This window comes from Grampus griseus (genome assembly GCF_964374135.1).
Source record: "Grampus griseus genome assembly, chromosome: 14".
Taxonomy (NCBI): Eukaryota; Metazoa; Chordata; class Mammalia; order Artiodactyla; family Delphinidae; genus Grampus; species Grampus griseus.
In genome coordinates, this window is record NC_139008.1 from 64,025,824 (window position 1) to 64,052,918 (window position 27,095).

General features: G+C 43.6%; 1 protein-coding gene across 11 annotated transcripts in view; it reads left to right on the forward strand.

Moving 5' to 3' along the window:
• The window catches only part of RALY (RALY heterogeneous nuclear ribonucleoprotein), a 79,660-nt gene that overhangs the window by 39,747 nt on the left and 12,818 nt on the right, over window positions 1-27,095 (forward strand). The window contains exon 3 of one of the 11 annotated variants that reach the window (XM_082670319.1): window positions 4,928-4,999. The exons of the other annotated variants lie outside the window; for them this stretch is intronic. The gene's annotated coding sequence lies outside the window, so the exon portion shown is untranslated. The remainder of the gene's footprint in view (window positions 1-4,927; window positions 5,000-27,095) is intronic. 11 annotated transcript variants of the gene reach the window in all.

Below are 27,095 nucleotides of genomic sequence, written 5' to 3' on the forward strand. Positions count from 1 at the left end.
ACAGGCTCCGGACGCGCAGGCATGCTCTGCGGCATGTGGGATCTTCCCGGACCGGGGTGTGAACCCGTGTCCCCTGCATCGGCAGGCGGACTCTCAACCACTGTGCCACTGGGGAAGCCCTCTTGTTCCCAATTTTAAGGAGAAAATATTCAGTCTTTCACCATTAAGTGATGTTAGCTGTAGGGTTTTTTGGTAGACTTCTTTTATCAGACCAAGTTAAGTTCTTTTCTATTTCTAGTTTACTCAGAGGTTTTATTATGGATGGATGTTGGATTTTGTTTGTGTGGTTTTTATCCTTTATTCTACTAACATGGCACTATGTTATTGATTTTTGGATTTTAAACCAACCTCATTCCTAGAATAAATCCCACTTGGTTATAGTGTATAATCCTTTTTGTATGGTGTTGGTTTTGGTTTACTAATATTTTGTTGAAGATTTTTGCCTGTATTCATGAGGCATGTTTGTGTCCCACTGGAGCGGCAAGCCTGACAGAAGAGTGACTGACAGCTCCTAGAGGGCAGTTTTAAGGCCGTTGACTGTGGCAGAGAGGTAGGGATCTGAGCCTAAGAATAAGGCCAAGAGATCAAAAACCCAAGCTGGGAAACCATAAATCAGGAAACCAAGGTCCATCAGCAAATGTGATACCAGAATCATGAGATGAGTAGGACATGAGTAAAGGGGACTTATGACCTAATGGGGCAGATGCAGAAAAAAGCCCCAAAACTATCCTACAAAAGATCACATTAACACAAAAGCAGAAATTGCTTCCTTTGAGTTATCTGTCATTTTGTATCAGGAGTCTCTACTGGTCTCCCTTACCTTCATCTCCCTCCCCATCTCCTCAGTTAGCATAATATATCAAGAGTTAGTGTACTTAAGTGCATAGGGCAATAGACAAAGTTATCTACAGGATAACTGGTCTTTAGGAAGATTAATTGGATAACTGGTCTTTAGGAAGATTAATTAACTCCATCTTTCCCACCATTGTGTATATTCTTAAAAACCTCAGGCTGTATGCTGCTGGGGAAAGAGAGGAAGCTTTAAAGCCAAAGATTTGAATCCTTGCTGTGACATTCATTTCCTTTGTGACTAACCTCTCCTAGCTGTAGTTTCCTCCTCTGCAAAATGGGAACAATAATGCCTATACAGTTATTGTGATGCTAATAGGAGATGATGAAAAAATGCCTGGTCTGGATTGGTGTTCAGCCACTAGTGGTTGAAATAAATTCTGATACCCTGTGTTCAGTGTCAGATTGTAGTAGAAGGTGAGTATTGTGACCCAGGCTCTTAAGCCTGTTCTACTAACTCAACCTTGGGAAAGCATTTAATATCTCTGGGCCTCAGTTTCCTCAGCTCCAAAAAGAGAGAATGAAGTAGAAATTTGTTCTATAAATTGCTGGTATGTCTCTTCCAGTTCTGTGCCTCCAAAGTCACTTTGTCTGTCATTCAAAGGAAAAAAAGAGGAGGGGGCCGAAAGAGAAGACTCAGATTCAGTCCTGCTTAACGCTGCAGCAGAGACAGAAAGGAAGAGCCATTACCTACAAAGAGAAGTGTTTGGGAGTCGGCTGCAGGGGCAGTGACCTGCCTGTCACTCAGCATTTGGAAAAAAAATATCAATGAGAAAATCAGAACGGCCTGGAATGTTGGAGACTGAGTAGATAACGAGTATGAGAGAGTCCATGCGACATAGAACCCAGTTTGTGCTCTGTCACCCACTTTCTGGGTGTTCCCAGTCAAGCTGTTTCTCTTTTTGCAGCCTCCGTATCCCCATCTGTAAAATGAATTAGGCAATGTATTCTCCAAGGGCCTCTTCAAGGCTTCCTAAAATTTCATTGTCTGCTCTTCTCTGGCTCTCAAGTTGGCTTGTACTCAGCTTTTGCCCTTGGTGTTGAGGATTTCATTTATAGAAGGCTTCTTAACTAGCAGGTTAGCACTACAGTATATATTTAGAATGCTCTTGAAACCACAGTTTCAAGCTGCTAAGAATCATAAAATTTTCAGGTCCTCAAATGCCTTGGTCCACCTGGTTTCACCCTGTCAGTTAACACTGAGAGATGATGCAATAGAGTGGAAAGACTACTGGCTTTAACAGCAGACCTGGAATTCAGATGCCTGCCTGTATTAGCTTAATTTCTCTGAGCCATAGAAAATGAGGATAGTGATAATAGAGTAGGCATGTAAAGAATTGTTATTATTTGGAGGAGAAAGAAAAAACTGAGGCCTGAGAGATGATTCGCCTGCTCAGAGTCACGCTCAGACCAGCACCTAGGTCTCTTGTGTCTCAGTCCAGGGTTTTCTCCTCTGGAGCCAAGGTCAGCTATACCCATATGTAGGTAGTAGCAAAGATTGGAACTGAAAGCTTGTCAGCTTTCTTAACATCTCTGCCAGCAGTCTTCTCAATTCCCCTGTGGCGTGTGTCAGTAACACAGCCCGTACTTGTTTTAGAAAGAAGCTCTTCATAAGCACTCCTGTTTGATTTGCTTTGGCTGGTACAGGATCCAGATGCTCTTAGATAGCACAACAGACTCTCCAAATCAGCCCATTCCCATTCTGAGCCACTCACGGCTCTGATATACTTGCTGGGGTTCGTCCCCTAGTCCTCCCTACCTGTCATGTGAATCACGTTCAGTCATCTTTTGCTATTTGCCCTTTCCCTGTTGATGGAAGTCACATTTATCAAGTGCCTACTATGTGCCAGGTATTGTCATAGGTGTTTTAAGTTAAAATTATCTTTGTTAATCTTTATAACTCATTAAGTTATTAATAGCTCCAGAGGGAAAAGCTGAGCCTCAGTGAAGTAAATGAATTTGCCAGAGTTCATATACTTAGTCTGTGAAAGAGCTGGGTTTTGAACTCAGGTCCTCCTCCTTCCATAGACTCCAAGCATTTAGTATAGTAAGCTCTTTCCTGAGTATCATACTTCCTCTGGCCTCTGCCCTTCCAGGAGGGTAGAGTGTTCAAGAGTGCCCAGGAAGGGGTATGCAGGGGCTTTAGTATAATGGGAATATCTCCATGCCTTCAGTGCATTTTCCCATGAGTTTCTTCTGCTCTGCCCTGCCTCAAACCAACTTCTCTAGGATCCACGTGTGTGGCCCAGAGGTCCAATCACTAAGTGAGAGGCCAGGTTTCCATCTTCAACATGGAACATGGACTACCTAGTAAGAAGTGTACTTGTCATTTTCCAAGTTGAATGAGGGGAATATTCCAAGCAATAAGCCCCTTGTATGCCTAACTCTGAAATGTAAGGAAGGAAGAGAGAGGGTCTATACATCTCAAGTGTGATGAGCCTCCTTCAGGGACCTGGCAGGAGAAGAGAATAATATAAAAGATTTAAGAATAAGATTGCTCTAATAGATCTTCAAATCTGTAATCATTTTTCAGTTTACAAAGTACGTTACCTGTAGAGATTTTAGTCTAAGGAAACTGAAGGCATCTGCCTTTATGTGGCAGAGTCAGCGGCTAGAGTCCAACTCCTTAGCCTTGATAAGGCCAGTGAATCTAAGCCCTCCCTGAAAGGGTTCTGTCCTTGGCCTTGGGTTCCACTCAATCTTCATTTGCAAAAGGGACAGGCCTTTAGTCTCTGCCCTTTTCTGAGCCCTCCTCTGCCCACTTGTCCCCTTCCTCACCCCTTCCTACTCAACTGCTAGGGCCTTCTTAATGAGACCCTCTTCTAATGATATGTTTTTAAGTATAGGGTAAGAGGAGATATTTTTGGCTCTGTATTGTCCCCAGGATCATTTGCCATAAAATGATGGAATTTTAGGATGTCAGAGTGGGAAGAGATCTTAACTAACAGTTATCAAGTTTATGGAGGAGCCCTTTATTTAAACATATAACTCAACATCTCAAACAGAGCTGCTCGTTAGAATTGGCAGTGGTGGGCCCAGAGTCCACCAGTCTAGCCTCCCCCTTATCAAAGACAGGCTGTGAGGCATCTGCCTTAAACCTGCATAGTTGCCAGGAACACAGTTTATAAAACAACACTGACCTAGATCAACTTACCCGTTTTATAATTGTGAAATTGAGGCCCAGCAAGGGGCAGTAAGTAATAGGCCCAAGGTCACACAATAAATTAGTGGCAGGTCTGACTCTCAGCTTTGTGCCCTTTCTGCTACACTGAGCTTTATGTCATTTCATAAGTGACCACCTGTTTCACTTCACTAAATCCTGTGCCTGGATGTCAGGCTTCTTTTGCCTCCTGGCATCTGGTTCCTGTGAGGTAGGTAGGCAGGCCTGTGGATGTGTGTACTATGTCAGGGCGTAATTCTCATCCATGTGAGCATGTGTCAAGTTTTGTTTAACTCAGTGTGGGAACCAGCAGAAAGAGAATAGCTGAGAAACTGGATTTATGTTCTTAGTGGAAAAAGGATTGCTGAAATGAGATTGCTAAATTAGATCCAAAATTGATAAATGTTCTAATAAAAATGTAACATTTCATGTTATCTTTTCTACTTCTCAGTTTGCTATATGTTAATCTCTAACTTTGCAGAGTTTTAAAATATTTGGGCCCTAACTGTTTGTGAACAGTAAGTCAAACAAAATTCCATTCTCCAAGAGTATCAGATGACTCTCAGATACATACTAAAAAAAATGTCCTAACATGACTTTAAAAGTTCACACAGTTATCTTTTTCCCTTACTTCCAGTTTTTGGATAATTTTCCTTAACAAAGCACCGCTGAAAATCATCAGAGTCTCTGGTATTAAAGCTGGCTAGAGCTCTCCAAGTCAGGAGGGCATCTTTCTGCTCAGGGCACAAACCCGACTTCTTTGCAGAAACTTCTGCAGGTAGCAGCTATTAGCAGGACGTTGAGCTGTCTCCTACAGCCCTACTCACTGGCTTGGAGCTTGGTCTTTGCTAATCCTAGACTTGCTTCTTCCCCTTCACCTAGTCATGGAGGCTTTTTCCCTGCTCTGGTTACCCTCAGGGCCATCTTGGATGCAAAGAGGTCACAAAGTTCCACCTGGAAGAAGTTTGTTCTGAGCAGAGTTTCACTCAGGTAAAGTAGGCAACTGCTTTCATTATGTGGTTTTGTCTCTGAAATGTTTTGCCCATCTTCTTATCCCCAGTGCTACCATCCAAGGCCAGATCTTAATCCTCTCTCACTGAGACTTTTTCATTGTCAACTAGCCTGTCTCCCCATCTCCAGTCTTTGACCCTGAAATATAACCCCCTTTTTCTCTCCATAGGTTTTAAGATATAGATCTTATTCCTATCACTTTCTTGCTCATAAAACCTCTAGAATAAAATCCAGTGTCCTTAGCATGACATTCAAGGCTCTGCAAATACTATTTCTCCTCTTTCTTTCCAGCTTCTTCTCCAGTCCCGTAGGAGTTCATATTAGTGGGTAGAAGTATGAGGGAAACCAACTTTTGGTTGGAAGAACTATCTGATCAAGTGTGCCAGTGAAGGTTAAGAAGTGTTATTAGTTGTGGTGCCATGTTGACATCCAATATGATAAACATTTGTGCCAGGCACAGAGGTAGGTCCTTAGGGATAAGGAGAAGGCAAACACATGGTCAAGGCCTTTGGAGCCCATAACTGATCAAGGAGAAGAGGTAGATAAAGTAAGTAGGTGGCAGTGATGAGCACTATAATGGAAGCATGTGGAGTGCTTTGGGAACTTGGAGGAGGGGGGGACACTAACTGCCTGAGAGATCAAGGAAGGCTTCACAAAAGAGGTGATATTTGAGTTGGACTTCAAAGGTGAGACATTTGACAGTCGTGAAAGATGAAGTATTTGGCAGTTGAGAAGGGGAGTCTGTAGCTTCCAAGCAAAGAGACCAATGAGGGCAAAGGCACAGAAGCTCACATGTGTGTCTCAGAGAGAGTAAACAGTCCGTTGTAGCCAGAGCATAGGATTTCAGGAATGGAGTATGGTTAGGGTTAAAGTTATCAAAGTAAGTTGGGGCTAAACTGCATAAGGCCTCATTTTCCAGGTTAAGGAAATACTGTGTTTCACATCTAGCATATGATAATAATTCTTGAATTAAGTGGTATATAGTTGTCTATTTGTGCATGTGTGTAGTTGTGTGTTAGGATGTGATTGTTACATTTGGAGATGATTTTTGAAGACCCTCTGAGGCAAAGCAAATATCAAAAATTGGAGCCAAAGGACAGGTTAAACCTAAGTTCACCCAGGCTTGAACTTTGAACTTCTGAGATTTTCACCAGTTCCATAAGCCCATAAGTTAATCATAGCATGCCAGAATTGGAAGGGACCATAGGGGTCCATTCAACAAATGCCTGATACTATTCCTGTAGCTGAGATATGGTAGTTAACAAAACAAAGACTGCCTTCATGGAACTTGTTTCAGTGGGGGAGACAGAAAACGAGTAAATCATTAATTATTAGATTATTTCATATGTGTGAAGATATGCAGGCTAGGCCCCAAGATAAGAGCATGTTTGTAGAGAAACTAGGAGGCAGAGAGTGTGGTTGGAACAGCACCAAAGAGAAAGAAGAGAGAGGGGAGAGGGGACAGCTGAGGCCAGAACATATAGGACCCTGCATTTGGCCAATGGGAAAATGAGGCTAATAGCCAGGGCCACATAGCAAGTTAGTAGGAAGGCCAGGATTGGTAACTCTCCTGGTTCAGTCTCCCTTCCCTTGCCTGCCTGCTGTCTTCTGGCTTTTATCCAAGATTAACTTGGATCCCATTTAATTTCTTTATTCTCCTCTCCCTCACTTAGCTCTCTTTCTCTATCCCTGTACCCAAGGTTCCTATCATACCGTTACTGTGTTTCATTTCAGGCTTCGTTGTTTAATCACAGCATTAGCATTTCCCAGACTCACATTTGTACACATGACCTGGTAATAGAGTGATTCCTGGAAGGTCAAAGTTAGAGAGGTCCCTGGACATCTTTTAGTTTGATCCTCTGGTATTAGAAACCCAGAAAGGATGAGTGACTTGCCCAAGGCCACTTAACTAGTTAGTGGTAGAACTTGATTTCCTTTGCCTCCCAGTCTATGGCTCTTCAGTTTTGGCATGCTACCTCTCTTTCTTTAGTGTCCAGCAAAGGGGAGTCAAGTTGTGATCCACATAGTTGGCAAGAGCAGCTAGCATTCAGTGACCCTCTGCCATCTGCCCCTTAGCTTTTTATTTTGTCTTTGTCATGTGAGTTTACTGTTTTATTCTGGCCAATGTCTTTGAACTACCACTCTTTGCAAAGACAGTATGTTGCTAAATTTCGCATCTTAGTTCATGCTATCCCCCCTACTTAACCGGCAGCCTGCTCTTAACTTCCAGTCTACATCCAGGCTTGTCTTTTAAGCCCAGCCCATATTATCTTGAGAGAAGCAAATGTAGAAAGAGCATAGCGTTTGGAATTGGATATATCTGGATTTGAATCCCAGCTTTGGCATGTACTGGGACAAAGTAATCTTGGATAAGTTAGTTGACTTCTGAGAGCAGTTTTCTCATCTGTAAAATGGGGATGTTAATACCTGCTTGATGGGATCATTGGAAAGATTATTTAAAGTGTTATATGGGTATACCTCAGCATTCTGTAAAGAGAAACTTAGTAATTCTTCCTCAAAAGCCCATCCTGAATGCCTTCTCCCTTTTTCCTAATTATCTAATAGCCAACACTTCTTGGGTGGGTTTCTATGTGCCAGACACTGTGCTAAGTGCTTTAAAAAAGTATTTATTGGGAAATTCCTTGGCGATCCAGCAGTTAGGACTCCGAGCTTTCACTGCCGAGGACCTGGGTTCAGTCACTGGTTGGGGAACTAAGACCCTGCAAGCCATGAGGCACAGCACCCCCCACCCCCCAAAAAAGTATTTATTACTGCATGTGAATCTATAATTATCTCAAAATTAAAAGCTTAAAAAAATTTTAAACCACTGATCTCATTTTTTCTGTATTTATTATTCCTGCTCTTGGTAGATAGATGCCAGGTTAGGATTCAATATATGCCTGTGTTCCGGTTCTTGCTATTTTCTAGTTCTGTAAATTTGGACAAACCTCTTGACCTCACTCTTAAGCATTTTTCCCACCAGAGTCCTAAAATTCCATTTCATAGCCATTTGGAAACCTGACTTGCTTACCTTCTCACCTTGGAATTTGCCTCTGTTGATGACATTGCAGTGGCAACTGGGCTGGCCCTGTGTGACTTGGAGAGGACAGTATGGGAGCCAAGAGAACTAGGCACCCGGGAGCTGTTAGATCAAGGATTGGCAACTCGTCATAAATCAAAAGATTTCTGGGGGAGGAGTCTGGGGGTAATGTCAATGGTGACTCTACTTGGATTATGTTCTCGGGGTGAGATTGCCAACGTCATTGAATGGAAGGACCAGCAATACACAGGCACTCTTGCTTATGCCTGGGCAAAAGACAGCGTGTTGGTGGCAAGTGTCCAACATGGCCACGGCTGCCCACAGGCCATCTCTGCCATTCAGGACATCAGCTGCTGGCCCTGCCAGCCCTGGGGCAAGGTTGCTGTGGTTTCATAGAAAGAGCCCAGTCTCTGGAATTGCAAGTTCAGATTGTGAGTTCAAATCCCTGTCTACCAACTGCTGGTTGTGTTCTTCAGCTAGTTCCTCAACTAGTTCCTTAGTTCCTTAAAATTCTTACTTTGTCTCTCAGAGCCACAGTTTCTCTGTCTGTAAAATAGTGCTGTTGAGGGAGTTCCCTGGTGGCCTAGTGGTTAGGATTCCAGGCTTTCACTGCCGCGGCCTGGGTTCAATCCCTGGCCGGGGAACTGAGAGCCCATCCTGCAAGCCTCGCCGTGCGGCCGAAAAAAAAAAATAGTGCTGTTGATACCTACTTTGGGGGTTGTTGGGAGGATTCAAAATACCTTAGGCAAATAGGTGTCACACAATACCTGCTACTTAGTTGGGTGAATGGCAAGTTGATCTGCTGCTATTAGCTCTTTGAAGACCAGTATCCTTGGGAGGTAGCATTCAAGTCAGGGCTACTCTGATTCTCTTAACCACCTCCCCACTCACCCCCAGAAACACCCTAGACCGCTTCTCTCCTTCCTCAAGTTCAGAGCCCAGAAGTATTGTCTGTCTCACCAGGTGGCATATCTGAGTAAGCAAGATTGTTACATAGCAGACATACAGGACCAGGGAAAGTAGCTCAGGCAGCAGCTGATGAACAAAAGGCTTCTCTCTGTTCCTAATAAATTGGTCCTTGGGGATCCTAGCTTTGAAATTCTAATTGACACAGGAAGGAAAAGATTCATTAGGCTCTGGTCTCATTAACGTGTTCTGCTGCTCACCTACGATTTATTCTTGGCACTTCATCAGGAGAAATTAAGTAAACCAACAGGCTGGGAGGCTGCTGACAGCATAGTTCCATGTACCTGGTGCTGCTCTTGGGGTGAGGATATTGGACCTCCCATCCTCTGGAGCACACAGCTGGCTTCAGAAGTTCCTCACCCTTAGGACTTAGCATGAGTCTAAGTCTCATATATTGTCGGTGCTTTTGAGTTCATTCATAGATGATAGCTCATTTATGGATGGTCCAGGAAGGACTGGGGCTTGCCCGAGATCACTGAGCACAGCAGTGGTGGAGCTAGAATTAGAAACAGTCAGCCCTCCTGACTTCCAGGCCAAGAATCTCCTTTGGATTTCTAGATCCACTATTTCAGTCATTCAACCATCAACAGATACTTTTGACACATGCTGTGTGCTAGGATTCTATGATAAAACAGACATGGAGGGGGGGCGGTGGAGAGGGAATACCTGACCCAGTATTAGGGGTGATTAGAAAGGCCTCCAGGTCTGAGGGGTGAATAGGAATTAGCTCAGCAAAGAAGCATATGAGGAATGTTCAAGGCTAAGGGATCAGCACCTACAAAGGCTTAGAGACTCTCTCTAGTAATGGAAAGTCTTGCTAGGGTGGAGGAATTGAGGAAGAGATAAGTTATGATGAGTCAGTCTATGAGGTTTGGGCCACTTCCTGTTATAAGATCTCTATACCTGGGATTAGGAGTCCTGGATGTGTTTCTACTGCCATTATTTCTTTAGCATCTTTCTGGTGTGCCAGTGCTGGGCATTGAGGTACAAAAATGCATAAAATATATGTAGCTCTGTCCCCCAGAGATCTGTTAGTTTAATGAGGCTAACAAACTAATAAATAACTCCTATAACAAATAAAAGGAATAATTACCTTTGTTGGAGGAAGTCAGAGTTGAGCTGTGTGTTACCATCAGTATTTTCTCTGGGCTTCGATTATCTCACCTGTCAATTTAGTGATAACCGCTGTCCTGTGTAGCTCATGAGCTGATGGGAAGACAGCTCTGTAATGACTGATGTTTGTGTGGCATTTTGTGGGTTACAAAACACTCTTTCATCATTAATTAATTGAATTTTAACTATAATCTTATGACTTAGGAAATCTTCCACCAATTTACAGATGAGGAAACTAAGGCTGAGAGAGGTTGAGGCTTGTTTATGGTTTTACAGCTTTTGATTAACAAAAGCTAGGATTAGAAATCCAAATCTTTTGCTCTCTTTTGCAGTACAGTGAATCTGAACAAACTGTGGAAGGTAGAAAGATGGCAGCCTTTCTGTTCCATACTTGAGTGGCACATTTCCCTCTCCCTTCAATAGAAATGCAAAGAATGACTTCAGTGTGAGAAAAGCAGACTTAAATTGCCTGGGGAGAAAGAAAAGGAGCTTATTTCAAGTCTTCCCCAGACTGGGCTCTGAACTTTTAAGACCATGTGTCCCAATGCTCTGTCAGCTCCCACTCTTCCATCTCATGCCATTTACAGAGTAGATGTCTCAACTATTATGTCACTGGCTACAAATAGCAACTTGTGGGGTAGACAGAGCCTGCTTTACATGTTGGTAAACTGAGGTCCACAGAAGTTAAGTAATTTGCCCAGATTCACTGAATTATATTCATGCCAGAATGAGGACTGGAATCCAGGGCTCCTGACACCACAGGTGCTCTTAAGTCATAGAAGAATGCTCCTTTGATTCATTCAGTTCACACAATTCCTGAATATACCCCATGAGCCAGAGACTTTGTTTTACAAGAGAACCTCTGGTTAGACTCAAACTATGTTGGTGCAGTGCCTTCCTCTCTATGAGCAAGGACTTTGCTATTTATTTATCTGTCCCTGACCAGGGCCTGGTTCCAAGAATGCTTTGCTATTGTTTTTGGCCTTACTCTGTCAGAAGCTGAAGGGAGCAGATGGCCACAGCAGTGTGGATCATGAGGGTGTGATCCCAGGCTGGGCTAGAGAATGAGTTGAGAGCCCTACTCATCTACTACTGTTTCTACGGTCAGGGCCCTGCCAAGGTGTTGTCCATCCCAGAACAAATTGAAGCTGGCCAACCCTGCCCCCTCCTACTCCCATACACAACATACTTATTGATCTTCTGGATAGATTTTATACAAAGGCTTCTATGATCTGCTGTCCCAAATGACCCTTTGGACCTATTTCCCAGGCATGTTCCACTATTTAAGGAGTCTCCTGTATCTACAGGCCTCCCAACACTCCTACCCTCACTGCTGTTTTTACTTGTGACTCCTTAAGCAGATTGGCTGCTTAGTGTGACTCTGACAGTTAGCCTAAAGAGTACTCAATACTGGGAAGTTGATGTGTTTTCTGTTTATCCAAAATCCTAACTGGAAAATTGTAAGGAACACTATTTTGGAGCGGGGCGGAGAGGTGGGGTGACTGGGATAAGGACAGTTGGCTTCATGGGACGCCTACAAGAACCTCAAGTACCTTAAAAAATCATGAAAGGAAATACCAACATTTGTTCACAATATTTCAAGTGCCCCTTATATTCATATCTTATTACAGAGCCCTTTCATACCTATTATTGCCTTTGAGTCTTAAGGCAACTCTGAGGGCAGCAGTGCAAGGATTACTATTCCCACTTGGCAGTTGAGACCAGGGAAGGTTAGGGAAGAAGGTTAGTGATCGATCTTCTGGTAATTATGGTGGCAGAGCCCCAAACAGAACCAAGAATTGGGAGACAGGTAGTCCTAGGTTTGAAATCTGGTGCTCATCATATTCTAGCTGAATGACCTTGGGCAAGTTACTTAGCCTCTTCAAGCCTCAGTTTTCTTCTCTGTAATAAAAGGATAACTATCTCTTACGGTTGTCTAAGCATTAAATAATATAATGTATGGACAAATGTGAGCACAGTATGGAACAAGTATTAGGAGCTTGGTAACTGCAGGTTTCCCATCTTAGTGTTTTAAGTGTCTTGTATTCTGACTCTCACCCTCAGAATGGGAGAAAATATTTGCAAACGAAGCAACTGATGAAGGATTAACCTCCAAAATTTACAAGCAGCTCATGCAGCTCAATATCAAAAAAAAAAAAAAAAACAACCCAATCCAAAAATGGGCAGAAGACCTAAATAGACATTTCTCCAAAGAAGATATACAGATTGCCAACGAACACATGAAAGGATGCTCAACAGCACTAATCATCAGAGAAATGCAAATCAAAACCACAATGAGGCATCACCTCACACCAGTGAGAATGGCCATCATCAAAAAGTCTACAAACAATAAATGCTGGAGAGGGTGTGGAGAAAAGGGAACCCTCTAGCACTGTTGGTGGGAATGTAAATTGATACAGCCACTATGGAGAACAGTGTGGAGGTTCCTTAAAAAACTAAAAATAGGGACTTCCCTGGTGGTGAAGTGGTTAAGAATCCGCCTGCCAGTGCAGGGGACACGGGTTCGATCCCTGGTCCAGGAAGCTCCTACATGCCACGGAGCAACTAAGCCCATGTGCCACAGCTACGAGCCCATGTGCGGCAACTACTGAAGCCCGTGCGCCTAGAGCCCATGCTCCGCAACAAGAGAAGCCACTGCAATGAGAAGCCCATGCACCGTAACTAAGAGTAGCCCCCCGCTCACCGCAACTAGAGAAAAGTCCATGTGCAACAACGAAAACCCAACGCAGCCAAAAATAAATAAAATTAAAAAAAAATAATAGAACTACCATACGATCCAGCAATCCCGTACTGGGCATATACCCTGAGAAAACCATAATTCAAAGAGTCATGTACCACAATGTTCATTGCAGCTCTATTTACAATAGCCAGGACATGGACACAACCTAAGTGTCCATTGACAGATGAATGGATAAAGAAGATGTGGCACATATATATGATGGAATATTACATAGCCATAAAAATAAATGAAATTGAGTTATTTGTAGTGAGGCAGATGGACCTAGAGTCTGTCATACAGACTGAAGTAAGTCAGAAAGAGAAAAATACCGTATGCTAACATATATATGGAATCTAAAAACAATGGTTCTGAAGAGGCTAGGGGCAGGACAGGAATAAAGACACAGACGTAGAGAATGGACATGAGGACACGGGGAAGGGTAAGGGTAAGCTGGGACGAAGTGAGAGAGTAGCATTGACATATATACACTACCAAATGTAAAATAGATAGCTAGTGGGAAGCAGCCACATAGCACAGGGAGATCAGCTCGGTGCTTTGTGACCACCTAGAGGGGTGGGATAGGGCAGGTGGGAGGGAGGCGCAAGAGGGAGGGAATATAGGGATATATGTATATGTATGGCTGATTCACTTTGTTATAAAGCAGAAACTAATACACCATTGTAGAACAATTATACTCCAGTAAAGATGTCACACAAAAAAATTAGTACTCTCACTACAGTGGAGTGAACTACATGAAATGAAATTCTGTAAGCCAGAGTATCATTTAAGTGCCTCACTGGGTTAGTGGGAAACAGGGATGCTCCAGGCACTGGTTAAGTACTTCTGATACAAATCACAGCGGGTTAGAGCTGACCAGGGACCCGAGAGATCTATTCCAATGTGTCTTCCTCAGAAGAGACGTTAATAATCTAGGAAAGGTCAGACTGAATAATGCAAAGTACATTTCTTTATTGTTGACTTCTTAGAGCCTTAGTGTGCATGTGACTGGGGAGGGTGGGGAGGAAGGCATGGAGTATGACAAGTTTCCTGTTTTTATTTGATCTTGGAGCCCCTTTTCTGAGGAACTCTCATTAACATCTTGAGGAACACTGGTTTTTCATGGAAGAGTTCATGCAACACTGATATGGTTCAGTTCCTCCATTTTTTGGATGAGGCAATTAAGGTCTGTAATCAAGTTTACAGAGCCAGTCCACAGTAGAACAAAGTCTAAAGTTCAGGGTGCTTGACTGCCCCTTGGGCAACACCACTATTTCCACTCCATTGTTCTTACTCTTCTAGCCGGCAAATCATAAAATTACAGAGGATTCTGCAAACCACTAATCAGAGAGCATTGTTAGAGCATCAAGCTTTCTGTTTTGTTGTGTTTGTGCCAGTAAGCAGGAAAATGAGGAAACAACAGGCTTAGTGGCCACCAAATGTTTCCAAACAGTTGAAAGACCAGGGGTCAGGTAATTTTAGCTCAGTGTCTGGAAAGGTGCCTCTAACCCACAAAGTTTTAAGTCTGTTCTTCTTTTAAGAAGTTTCAGTTGCATCCAGGGGGTTCATCCAAGAGGCCCCATAGTGCAGTTTCCAGTGATGAACACTGATACCAGTAACTATGGGAAAGATCCTGAGAGGAATTTGAAGAGAACGTGTCAGATTTCTGCTTTTCCATCACCATCTTACATGGAATTCAGTGGTTAGGAATGTGCCACTGGTTTCTATCCAGACCTGGCAGAGGTAGTTGTCCTTGGCATTTATTTGGGGGGGCTGTCCTTGCTTTTACTAAGCCTTCTAGTTTAGCTCTAGTAAAAAATACAGCATTTACCTTTGCAAAGTTGTACAGTAAACTTTCCAGAACACATCTGATACACAAAACAATCCTATGACCTAGAGGTTATCTTCCACGTGTCGTTATGAGGACACTGAGGCTCAGAGAAGGGGTAGTGACTTTTCCAGGGGCTGACAGCAGATTAGTGATATGTTCATTGTTGTATTACAGGTGCCTAGTGCAATCCTGACGTATAGTAGATCCTCAAGTATTTATTAATTGAAAAATTGGTACATTTCCAGGACTGAACTCAAGTCTTCGAACTCTTTGCCCAGTGTTTTTTCCTTTAAACCAGCATGGTTGGGCCCAGTGGTTGGGCTCATCTCAGGGTCACCAGATAATTCAGAGAGTAGACTGGGTCTCCCTTGCTGTGTTGATTTCCAACGAGGATGGCAGTTTCTAGCCTTTGTTGCTCTCTGCTTGGTGAGGACCTTGTACATCTTCCCCACCACAGAAAGCTTAGATTCAGCAGTTTCTGGGCTAAAGATTCAGCCTCTCTTTTGAGCCTCTGCTCCTTGGAGTCTACTGAACAAAGACACCACTGGTCCCCAGCTTCTCGCTTTGATCCTCCTTTGTTGTCTCTCTCATCACTGTTTTGCCTGTCCTTCTGCCCTACTGATGGATGAGGAACTTGGGTTCTTCCCATGAACTTCAAATATACAGTTCACTTTTAAGGAGCTGCCATGTCAGGAACACTGGGGAACCATTTACTGAAACAGTGCCCACCTAGGGTTCTTTCACCTTTTGCATCTACTTTTTGCCAGGGCAGTGCCGGAGGCTGGGATTGCAAAGATTAATAAAAGAGTCTCTGCCTTCTAGGAGTTCAGAGTCTAATGGAGAAAGACAGATATGTAAATCACAAAGGTGCAGCACATGTTTCTGTGTCAGAGGTCTGTAGAGAATATCAGGGTCCAGAGGAGACAGTGACTGTATCTTCCTGGGGGATGGAAAACAAAGGCTATCCTGAAGAGTTTTCATCAAGGTTATGACATCAGTGGCTTTGTGCACTGAAAACCGTTCTGGCTCCAGCCTCCATCACCAAATCAGAAATTGGTTCTGGTCCTGCTTTATTGATGAAGCAATCTCTCTTAACCTTATGCAATGTTAAGAGTGTGGTATTTGGAGCCATCTATTAAATGGGACCAGTAGTAATAATAATTTCATTTAGAAAGCTCCTGAATGCTTCACTTGCTGATACGTTATCTCACCGAATTTTCACAACCTTACGGGGAAGGTACTGTAATATTATTCTCATTTTACAACTGAGAAAACTAAGGCACAGAGGAGTTAAGGCATTTACCCAGCATCATACAGCTGATACATGGCAGAGCGGGGATTTGAACCCAGGTAGTCTGACTCCACAGTCGTTGTCCTAAGAGTCTCAGGGCCATTGTGACCTTGATATAATTCTTAACCTCAAAGAGTTGTTGTAAGAATGAGAAGTAAAATACTTAGCAAGGCATCTACCACAAAATAAGCAATTAATGAATCATAATGATCATTTTTTATATTACAAAACAGCCTTTCCTAAAGGCTGGAGTGGATTGGGCTCCTGCAAAGATGTCTCCTTTCTGTCTCCCAAGTCTCCTGGCTTCGTTATCTGTACCACCTCCTTCTTTGTTTCTTAAAAAGTATGAATGAGGAAGAGGGTGGGGACAGTGGTACCTGGAGTTCACTTCAGCAGGTACTCCCTGAGCACCACTCTGGGCCAGGGTTATCCTGAAAGGCAGGAGGAATGCCGATATTAAATAGATTATGGTCCCTGCCATCCATGAATTCACAATCTGGGAGGGGAGATGACACAGAAACAGATCATTTTAATACTGCCTCCTCAGATGGATCTTAGGCAGCACATCAGATCCCATTGCCCACAGCTCATACCACTACTAGCAGGGCATGAATGACTTGCTATTATATTAATTGTTGAAATAATCATCCTGTTAATATCCTGTCGTCATTAAAGTAGATGTTATTAATGTAGAAAGTTGTAATACTTCAGAGAAGGTCAGCAGCTACTCAAAGGAGACTTTTAACGTGCTCAATTGGAAAAACCTATTTTATTTTAATGCGGGGGTCGTGGTGGCACTCCTAAACTGCCAGTAGAGCTGAGGGAGTCCTTGGCTTGAGGAATGTACTATGGGGAAGGATTTATGACCCTCAGGCCACCCCGCTGGCCACCCGATGTGCTGCTTAGTTATCACATACTTTATAGTTTCTTGTACACAGGCACATTTTTTTATTTGGCAGAAGGAGCAAGAAGCGGGGAGGTAGCTTTCTGAGGCAGTACATCTGCCAAGAGAGGCAGTGACTGAGCTCCCGCTGAGATTGGCTGGCGCTATGCCAGGGCAGTAAGGGTTTCTTGAGTATATGTATTATTGCAGGAGGTACCTCCAGTTAGTTGATCCATGAGCATTATTGGAGCCCCTGCCACGTGCCTAGCAATGTGCTAGGTGCTGTGAAAAATACCCCAAAAGTTCTTCACTGCTTGGCAAGAGAAGACTAACATATGAGACAAAAAAAGTTGACACAGTGGGATGTTGTGATCGGGGTTTGGCTTCTGTAGTTCAGACGCTCAACACCTATAGGGACTTCTGAGGCCCTTCTTACTGAGCTTTCTTCTGCATATGACATAGGACTGGGTCATGGCTCCCATGAAGTCCAAGCTCTTCAACAGTCCCCAAGGGCTTTCTGATCTGGCCTTTTCCAGGCTCTCTGCTATCATCTCTTGCAACATCCAGTCTTAGACTCTACACTCCAGCGAAACCGCAATACATATTATTATTCACTCAGTGTGGAAACACTGTCCAGTTTCCACAACTTTGCTCATGCTATTTCCTCTTTCCTAAGTGTTTCCTCTCATCTATGTATGGGTCAACTTCAACTTATCCCTATGGACAAGATCAGAACTTGCTGATGACTCCTTGCTGACTGCCTCCTCTTCCTTCTGTCCTGTCCCTTTGGTAAGTGACATGCCTCTGAGTCCCCATGTGTTCCTATCATAGCCCTTATCCAGATGAAAGGGATGAAACATAGTTTCTGGTTTTCATCACTGGACTGTGTGGACCGTGAATTCCTCTGGGGCAGGGACTGTAAATACTTTGTTCACTTCCATACTTCGTACAGTGTCTGGCAGAAACAGGTACTCAATAAATGATTTTTTGATAAATGAGTAAATAAATTTTCAGCATATTATTCCTCTAAGAACCTACAATAACTTCTTCGTGGCAATCAAAAACTCTGTAGACTCAAAACTTAGTGTAACAATCGTGGGAGACTATTATTTTCATGTATACATGAAAACAACAATGAGGATTTGCTTTTCCCCTGTTAACTACCCCCACCCCCTATCCCCCCCACCACCACACATACTAATGCAGTACATGATTCTGGTGAGGTTGCCATGAAAGTGGCATTCATTGGTGATAGCAGTGTAGATTGGTACAGCACTTTTGGACAACAATTAGGCAGAGTGTGTCTCAACCATAAAAATGTTCATACATTTTGACACAGTAATTCCACTTCTGGGACACTCTGTCCTAAGGAAATAATCCAATATATAGAATGAACTTTCCCTCAGATGCTATTATTTATAATATTGAGAAATTGGAGAAAGCTTAAATGACCACCTAAACTGTGACCAGTCTAAATTATAAATCCACTCATGGGGAAACTATGAGTTATTAAAAATGATAATTATTTTAAAATGATGCTTATTGAAAGCTATGCAGCAATAAGGACAGATACGTTATATATACTATGTTATAATGTTAGTTGAAAAAATTATGTTACAGAATTGAATCAGTGATCTAACTATGTAATCCAAATATTACATAGCACAAGAAAAAACACTGGAAGGCAGTATACCAAGATGCTAACAATAGTTATGTCCTATAGAGGGGTTGGGGTTTAGGTGATTACTTACGGTAATTTCAAAAAATAAACACACAAGTACTTGGGCTTCCCTGGTGGCACAGTGGTTGAGAGTCTGCCTGCCAATGCAGGGGACACGGGTTCGTGCCCCGGTCCGGGAAGATCCCACATGCTGTGGAGCGGTTAGGCCCATGAGCCATGGCCGCTGAGCCTGCGCGTTCGGCGCCTGTGCTCCGCAACGGGAGAGGCCACAACAGTGAGAGGACCACGTACCGGAAAAAAAAAAAAAAACCAAATAAACACACAAGTACAAACACCCAAATTAATGGCCAAGAATTTTGAAATAATAAAGCAAAACTTTAATTTTGGTTTTAAGCAAAGGAGGCATGTAGTGATATTGTGACGGTGTGGAGGATGAATTGAGTGGTAATATGAATGGAGAAAGAAGGGCTACATTCTAAAAATATTTAGGAGGCCAAATCAGCAGGGCTTGGTTTTAGTATGTGAATCAGGAAATGATTCACTGTGTGGAGGGAAGAAGTATATGGAAGTATGCCTAGTAGAGAATATCAGCTCAGGGAATTTAATGACTTGTCCAAGGTCACACAGTTAGTAAGTAAATGATTGATTGATCCTGATCTGTCTCTATCCAAAGCTCATGCTCCTGCAGTTGAGAATCTATCTATTAAAGTTTGGGGAAAACTTTTTTTTTTTTTAATACCAGCTATTGCCGTATAGAAACATGTTTAGTGTAGTGTCCTTTTTGAGGGGAAAGGGGACCAGAAAGGATTAGTTAATTCTTTCTAAGAGGATGACGGGGGGAAAAGACCGTAGAGACCACAGCTGCTTCTGTCATGATCAGTTGAATAAATTAGTTTAGAAGTTCATTAGGTATTGGGCATGTTATGCTTATTATTTTGGGGGCTGGCTTTTTTTCCCCCTAAGTTGTTGTGGTTCATTGGTTTACTTTTTTGGTTTTTTAAAATTTATTTAATTAATTTATTTATTTTTGGCTGTGTTGGGTCTTCGTTGCTGTGCGCGGGCTTTCTCTATTGTGCCGAGCCGGGTCTACTCTTCGTTGTGGTGCATGGGCTTCTCATTGCGGTGGCTTTTCTTGTTGCAGAGCACGGGCTCTAGCTGCACAGGCTTCAGTAGTTGTGACTCGCCGGCTCTAGAGTGCAAGCTCAGTAGTTATGGCGCACGGGCTTAGTTGCTCCGTGGCATGTGGAATCCTCCCACACCAGGGCTCGAACCCATGTCCCCTGCACTGGCAGATGGATTCTTAAGCACTGTGTCACCAGGGAAGCCCTCATTGGTTTACTTTTATTTGATGCTCGTGGTGGCTGGGCCTCCTGAACTTAGGTATGCAAATGTGTACTATATTACATGCAAATGAACATTTTGGTCATTACGCCAAGTTTATCAATGATGCTGCAGCTATGGGAGTGAGAGAGTTCAGATTGGCAGCTTCCAGCAAGGGACATTTATCTAAGCAGCTCCCTGAAGGGGTCACCTGAGCAATAAATGCCCCATCCCCATATTGCATCATATAGACTAGTCCAAGAAAAGGCGGTTGTAAGTTTGATACTTGGGGTCAGATACCTAGCCCTTCAGGAAGAACTCAGTTCATACCAATGTGCTCATTATGTGACCCTGGGCAACTGCCTTTGTCTTTCTGCACTAGGGTTTACTCATCTGTAAAGCGGGTTGACTTATAATCCCTTAGAGGATTGTTGTGTATGAATTTGGTAGCTTTAGTGAAGAGGCTTGTAAACCACGTTTAAGGAGTTGGACTTGATTCTTGGTGGTGCGAAGCTGCTGAAGGGTCTTAAACAGGAGACAAGGATGCACTTGCTCAGTGGTTCACTCAAGAGGCAGAGCTTAGTAATATTTGTTGAATTAATGTTGTTACCAGAGGGACATAGTGGCTATGACGGTGGCATCATTCTCAGTGGTCCTCTTTGGACCAAACATACAGCACTGTGGGGTGATGCTTAGAGCCCTGAGTTGTGTTTAGATCAGCACCCTGGACAGAGGTCAGCTTTCTTTTCTCCTGTCTGAATGTGGGAAATTAAATATGTATATTTATATGCCAGTGCATACGTTTTCGGCAGGATCAAGCCTTAGTGGGACTGTGAGGGGTAGCATTAGGTGTTTTCAAGGAGAAGGATTGTTGTAATGAAGAAAATACTGATTTCACAGGAAAGGATTTTAATCAACTGCCCTTATACCTGAGGGGCACAGTGCTTGGCTGCAGTGCCAAATTGTGTACCATCTACCGCCTACTTCCAGCCAACTGGCTCACTGCCAGGGTGCCTCTGTCTAGGAAGACCTGCAGGAGCTGTCCATCCCAGGGAATATCCCTGTCCACATTTTTGTAGCAATCTCAGGTAACAGTACACTCCCCTATGTTATCTCCTTTGACCCTCACAACAACCTGCACTGCAAGTGAGCAGGGCAGGGATTTTCATCCCCATTTCACAGATGGGGAGCCTGAACCTCAGAGAAGCGAAGTGCCTTCCCAAGTTCACACAGCTAGTGGAAGTGGGGTTCAGGACCTGGGACTCCACAGGCAAGCAGGAATTCAAAGCTAATAATCCCCTGTTACTATTTTAACTTGGGGCAGGGTCTGTCTTGGGAGGGGTTAGGCCGCCCTCTCTGTTCCTCCAATAGGAAAATGGGGACGTGTACACTACTATGGCACAACCTGCTGCAGCCTTGCTCAGAATAGAGTAGCCACAGAATGTGGAGGTTCCATCGGAGATACCGAACAGTGAGCCAGCAGAGGTTTCTTGCAGTATCAGCCCTTGCAGCCCTGTTGCCTGGAAGGGGAGAACAACCTGCCTTCTGGGTCTTCAAGGTACAAAGAGGCCTTTCTGGGAACCTTCACTTAGGGGCCTCTTGCTGCCCGCCTTCTCAAGTTGTACTCTCTGGGGACTGCTTTACTCTTGATACTCATTTCTTTATTCATTTAACACTTAATGAGTGCCTACTCCCATGATTCCTTTTATGTTCAAGGCACATTTCCAGATACTAAAATTTATTGCATCCACAATGATAGTATTCTTTCCTTGATCATAGTTCAGCTCTAGATTAATGTTACAGTAGAACTCACTACCTTTCATACTCACAAGAAAAAGTTCTTCTGGGTTCTAACAATAACAATACTAATAACAGTAGCATATTTCTGATGTGCCAGACATTGTTTTAAACATGAATTAGATTGTTTTATCCTCCAGCAACCCTAGAGATATGTATCACTACCCCCATTTTATAGGTGAGGTAACTGAAGCGTAAAGAACTTAAGACACTTACTGAGGGTCATGTCACACAGCTGGTTCAGTGGCAGAATGAAGGCATTTGGCTTCAGAGGTTACTCTCTTGACCATATTACATGGCCTCTCACATGGCAGGAAACATTTAGGCTTTGATTCCTGCTTGATGGCAGCACCCTGTTCACAGCAGCAGGTTGTACCTCTCTAGACACCGTGTCATACGACCCACTCAGCTCTGGGTTGTGCTGAAAAATAGTACTACCCTATTAGCTCAGTTAGAACAGAAAGAAGTTATGTACACCGATGAAATTTTATCCATGCACCTGGAAGATTCAAGGTACATTATTATGTCTTGGCACACTGGTTAAGAGCTGCTCATCTGCCCCAGCCAGTCACACTGTTGGGTGTACAGTGGCATTCAAGAATGAATCTGATATCCATCTTGCTGTCAATAAACTCCCTAGTGGGAGAGAGAAGACTACTGTGTAAATAGCTATGATACAAGACTGAAAATTAGAAATACCAAAAAGAAGAGTTACAACATGCTTCCCCTTCCTGGCTGGTTTCCTCATGTCCTCTAGTCTGGGGAGAGAGGGTCTAGAAGTACTAGCCTCTTCAGGCACATGCCTTCCTTTCAGATCACTGGGCTTCAGGAAGGTGTTAGTCCTCATTAAGCCTGGATCATCTTGACTTGCAGGATATAGCATGATCTAGGGCAGATGAGCAAGATAAATCACCTCCTAAAGCGTTTGGTGGCAAATCCTTGAACTCATCATTGACCTGCATCCTCTTCTCTCTTTCTTGAGAAGAAAGGAAAAAGACTAGGATAGTTTTTTATAGTCTAACACCAAAGTCTACAAGAAATCAGGTTAAAGGACTCGAAAGAAATGAAATAAACTCTATTTTTTGTTTGCTTTGCTTTTTATAGAGGTTGACAGGGATGGGTGAGAGTGGTTTAGAGCTGTGCTACTCAAATTATAGCCCACTGAATAGATAGGATGCTAGTTCGCAAACTTGCTGGTTTGTGATGAGTACAGAAATTGAGACTAAGCGCTTAGAGACCTTTACAGTAATTTGACATTTTAATTGTATTTTACAAATGTATTTGTCTGTAATGGATTGGAAGTTTAAAAAGCAAAACAACAAAAAACTGCTTCTTCACCGCAAGTAGTTTTGAGAAATACTGTCTCAGTGTGACAAAGTGAAAAAGAGCTTCAGTCTTGTCTGTAAAACAAGATTAATAATACCTACCTCAAATTGATGTTAAGTAATATTTTGGCATACTTAATATGTGCCTGCCACTGTTCATTGTACATGTATTATCTTATTTAATTCTCACCACAACTCTGAAATAAATTTTGTTCTGAGGCTTGGATAGGTTGAGGGACTTTTCAGAAGTCAAACCCTGTGATAAGTGTGTAGGTGGGATTTGAATGGGAGCTAGCGCTCTTGACCGTTATGCCATGTTCTGTGTAAAGAGCCTGGCATGCAGGAGGGCTCCCTGTCACTCCACTTTCTCTACTTCACTAGAGGTCTGGAGACCTGCTTTCTTATTCTGTCACTGATCCTAACTTATTTTGTGACCTTGGGCAAGTCACTTATTTAAACCTTAATGATCTCATCTACCCTCAGTGGTAGGGACTATATTTTATTCATTTTTGGTTCCCCAGCATTTAGGTGGACAGGGCTTGGCATATAATGGGTATTGAGTACTGAGGCAATTGATTACACTAGATGATCTCTAAGGGTGCTTTCAGTCTCTACTCTGAACATCATAGGTACTTTATCCTCTTCCCTCTTGAGCATCATATTCCCCACCTACTCTACCGGCAGCATGACCGTATTTCCGCATGTCTGTTTGTCTTAAGCAGTCTTGATTCTGGGTACTTTGAGACAGCCCACACGATGCCCATGTTTTTACTCGTTTTTTAAATGTGTCTAGAATAAACCCACCAGAGATAACACAAGTATGGGGTGGAAGGGGCTGACTCACAAAGTCAGAAATGTGCCCTTACTCCATTCTTAGCCAGTGGGGCCTGGGCCTAGGGCAGCTCTGCTGGCAGCCCTGCCAGGCCTGACTAATGGCTGCAGCCTGGAGCAGGGTTTTACATGAACTTCATCGGGGTCTCCAGTAATTGGAACATGGCACCTTCTGCCTTGTAATGGATGGCAGAACAAGAGGGGCATTTGTCACTGCCTGACTTCCCTGCGGGGAAAGAGGCTCATAAGTCACAGCTGACAAACCCTTTGATGACTTTTAAACTTCATTTACAGAAAAGAATAGCTATAATCAACCAACGGCAAGCAGTGACTAATCTTGCCACATCACTGTGAGGAGCCAGCCCCTTGAGTTATGGGAAGGGGGAGGAGTCCATCCCCCAGGCTCACAGCAAGTGCTTATTGGCTCTTGGACTTGAGAGTATGCACTCAGCAAGGCTCCATGAGTTTTTTCCCAAAGGATCAGAAAGTGTTAGAAACTGATCTCCTGGCAGGTAGAGTGCATGCCTAGCACAAAGCCATTCTGGGCCAAGGTTAAGAGCACTACCTCTTGTCTCACACAGACTGGTCCCAGCTCTGCCATTTCCTAGCTTGTGTAGGACTAAGCTCCAACTAAGCTTAGTTTCCTCATTTGTGAAATGGACACTATATATACCACCACCTACCTCATAGCAGAAGACATAGTACAGTTCCTGGCATGTAGTAAGTGCTCAGCAAGTATTGGTAATGTTAACCCTGGAAGGGCCCTTCGTGGTCACATGCTCCCAAACTCATGGTCATGTGGTACATCAGCAGCGAAGCCAGGACCAGTCTTCCTATTGGAGCATGGAGGGGATGACCTCTGGCAAAAATAAAGAAGCCAACAATCATTTGTATTTCCCCAACTCTAACTCATTGTTGGGGATTGTAAGCCCAAGTTTGTACCTACCTACCCTTTGTTGCCTTTCCCTCCATAGCTATATGGGCTGCTTGTCATAGATGCTAAACCTCAGCCTAAGGCCATAATCAAGGGTAGGGTTAGAGTGCAAGATACAGGGAGGGTAGAGTATATACTCAAACCACACTGTGGGAAGAGACGGCTGAGGCCCCAGCTCTACCTTCTGTTTCTGCTTTGGGGTCTCCCCTCATGGCCTAACAGATGCTGATACTAGTGTTAGAGTATAGGACTAGAGACCTCATGGTGTGGTAGAGAGGTGAGTCAGTGGCTCAGCAAAGCCTGGAACTCCTCCCAGCCAGTGTTCTTTCCTCTCTCAGTCCCAAACAGTAGTGATTTGACAGGCATGGGGAGGGGGCACTCTACGAAGTTTTTAGGTTTGGTACCAGATAGTAGGACAAGGGAGAGAGCATGCATAGGCCCCCTACCCCTGACTCCCTTATTCTCAGGTGAAGCGTTGGAGCACTGGGAGACAACCTGGGTAAAGAGGATTAGAGCTGGAATGTGGAGGATCTAGACTGCCAGGCTAGATTCATCTCTTTGCATAGGGCATTGGGCATTTGAGTTTCTTATGTAAATATCTACTGGTCTCAGCCATTATACTGGGCACTTTACAAATATTGTCACTAATCCTGGGAGGTTGGTATAGTTCCTATTTTGCAGTTGAGGAACCTGAGGCCCAGTGAGGATAAGAGACATGTCCAGGGGTATGTCTCATAAGTGGTAGGACTGGGATTAGAACTCAGTCCTGTCTGACTGCAGAGCCGTTTCTGCTATTTCATGTTTATTCTTTTGTTATTAGGAAACAGTCAAGAAACAGGTTCCTGGAGAGAAGGCTTTCTTAAAAACAAGTAGAGGACAAGGCCCGTAAACACTGTTCCCCAGCACCTCCACAGTGCCAGCACAGAGGAGAATACTCAAAAATGTTTGTTGAATGAGTGAAGGAGATAGGAGTTGGGTAATAGAAATAGGTATAATCCCCTATTCATTTATAGTATGTTACAGATGTACAGAGAACTTTCACATCAATTAGCCTACTTGATTTTTATATCAGATTTGAAAGGTAGTCAGGAAAAAGATTCTTTCTATTTTCAGAATAGGTTGATAAGACTCAGAAATTACGAGACTTGTTTCAGGTCACATGACTAAGCAGCGGAGCCAAGCCTCCTGAGCCTGCAGCCTAGACCCCTTAAACTCTCCACCCATTCCAGGGGCCCTCAGTGTTCAGGTTGTTGGGAACTAGGATTTCTCTTGGGAGTGGGAATGGTCAAGAACTAAAGAGCATTCCTTGGGAAATTAGTCCTGTCTGGCCAGTAATGATCATTTGGGCAGTGATAATGAGCTGGGGCCTGGAGAGTTTAATGAGATTAACAGATGTTCTGTCATCCCTAGCCGCCTGGTAACCAGGAGCCTCTGGACCAAGGAGGCCCTAGGTACTGATCAGTATAATTGCTTGGCTTCTCCCCATCACTGATAGCTATTTTCCTTTAAAGTCACCCAGATGGCTCCAGGGTTATCTAAGGGCAGAGGTCTGGCCACAGGCTGGTGTGACCACTCATCCCCATGCTTGGGAATAAGGCTGGAGATGTCCAGCAGAACGGGCCGAGAGAGAGGCTCTAGATAGCACTGGTTGTGGGGGATGGGGACCAAGAGCAGCAGAGATCCAGTGCTGAGGAGGATTTACAGAGTTGGAGAAGTGGGTGTTCTGATGGTTGAGTGCCTCAGAGGTCAGGCTGAAGACTAGGTCCTGATAGGCAGCATTGGGAGGGCATGAGGTTTGATAAGGCAGAGTCACAGGCTTAGAATAGTTGAGACAGTGGCATGTAGGTGTCAAACAAGAAGCCTGGATTCAAGTCCCCTAGCTACTCCCTTCACCAACTGGGGGACCTTAAGTAAGTCCCATATCTTTGCTGATGATCCTCAGCTTTTTCATCTATAAAATGGGATTAACAGTGTCAGGCTCAAGAAAATAAACTGGGGTTTTCTTTACTAAAATCCTGTGCAAATACGAAGCATTGTAGTAGAAAAGGGAAAGGGGTGAGGAGGACCAAGGAGAGGGTGTGGCTGGCTCAGGGTGACACACTCTTACAATGGGAATCAGTACCCAAGGCATCTCTATGCATAGGTTTTTGGAGTCAAACAGACCTGGGTTCCAGTTACGGTTTTGCTCTGTTAACCAGTTACTTGGTCTCTCTGAGCTTTCTTTCCCTATCTAAATTACCTCCTCATAGGGCTGTTGTGAGAATTAAATAAGGTGAGGTTTGTAAAGTCTCTTGACACATAGTTGGCAGTCAGTAATTAGAGGCTA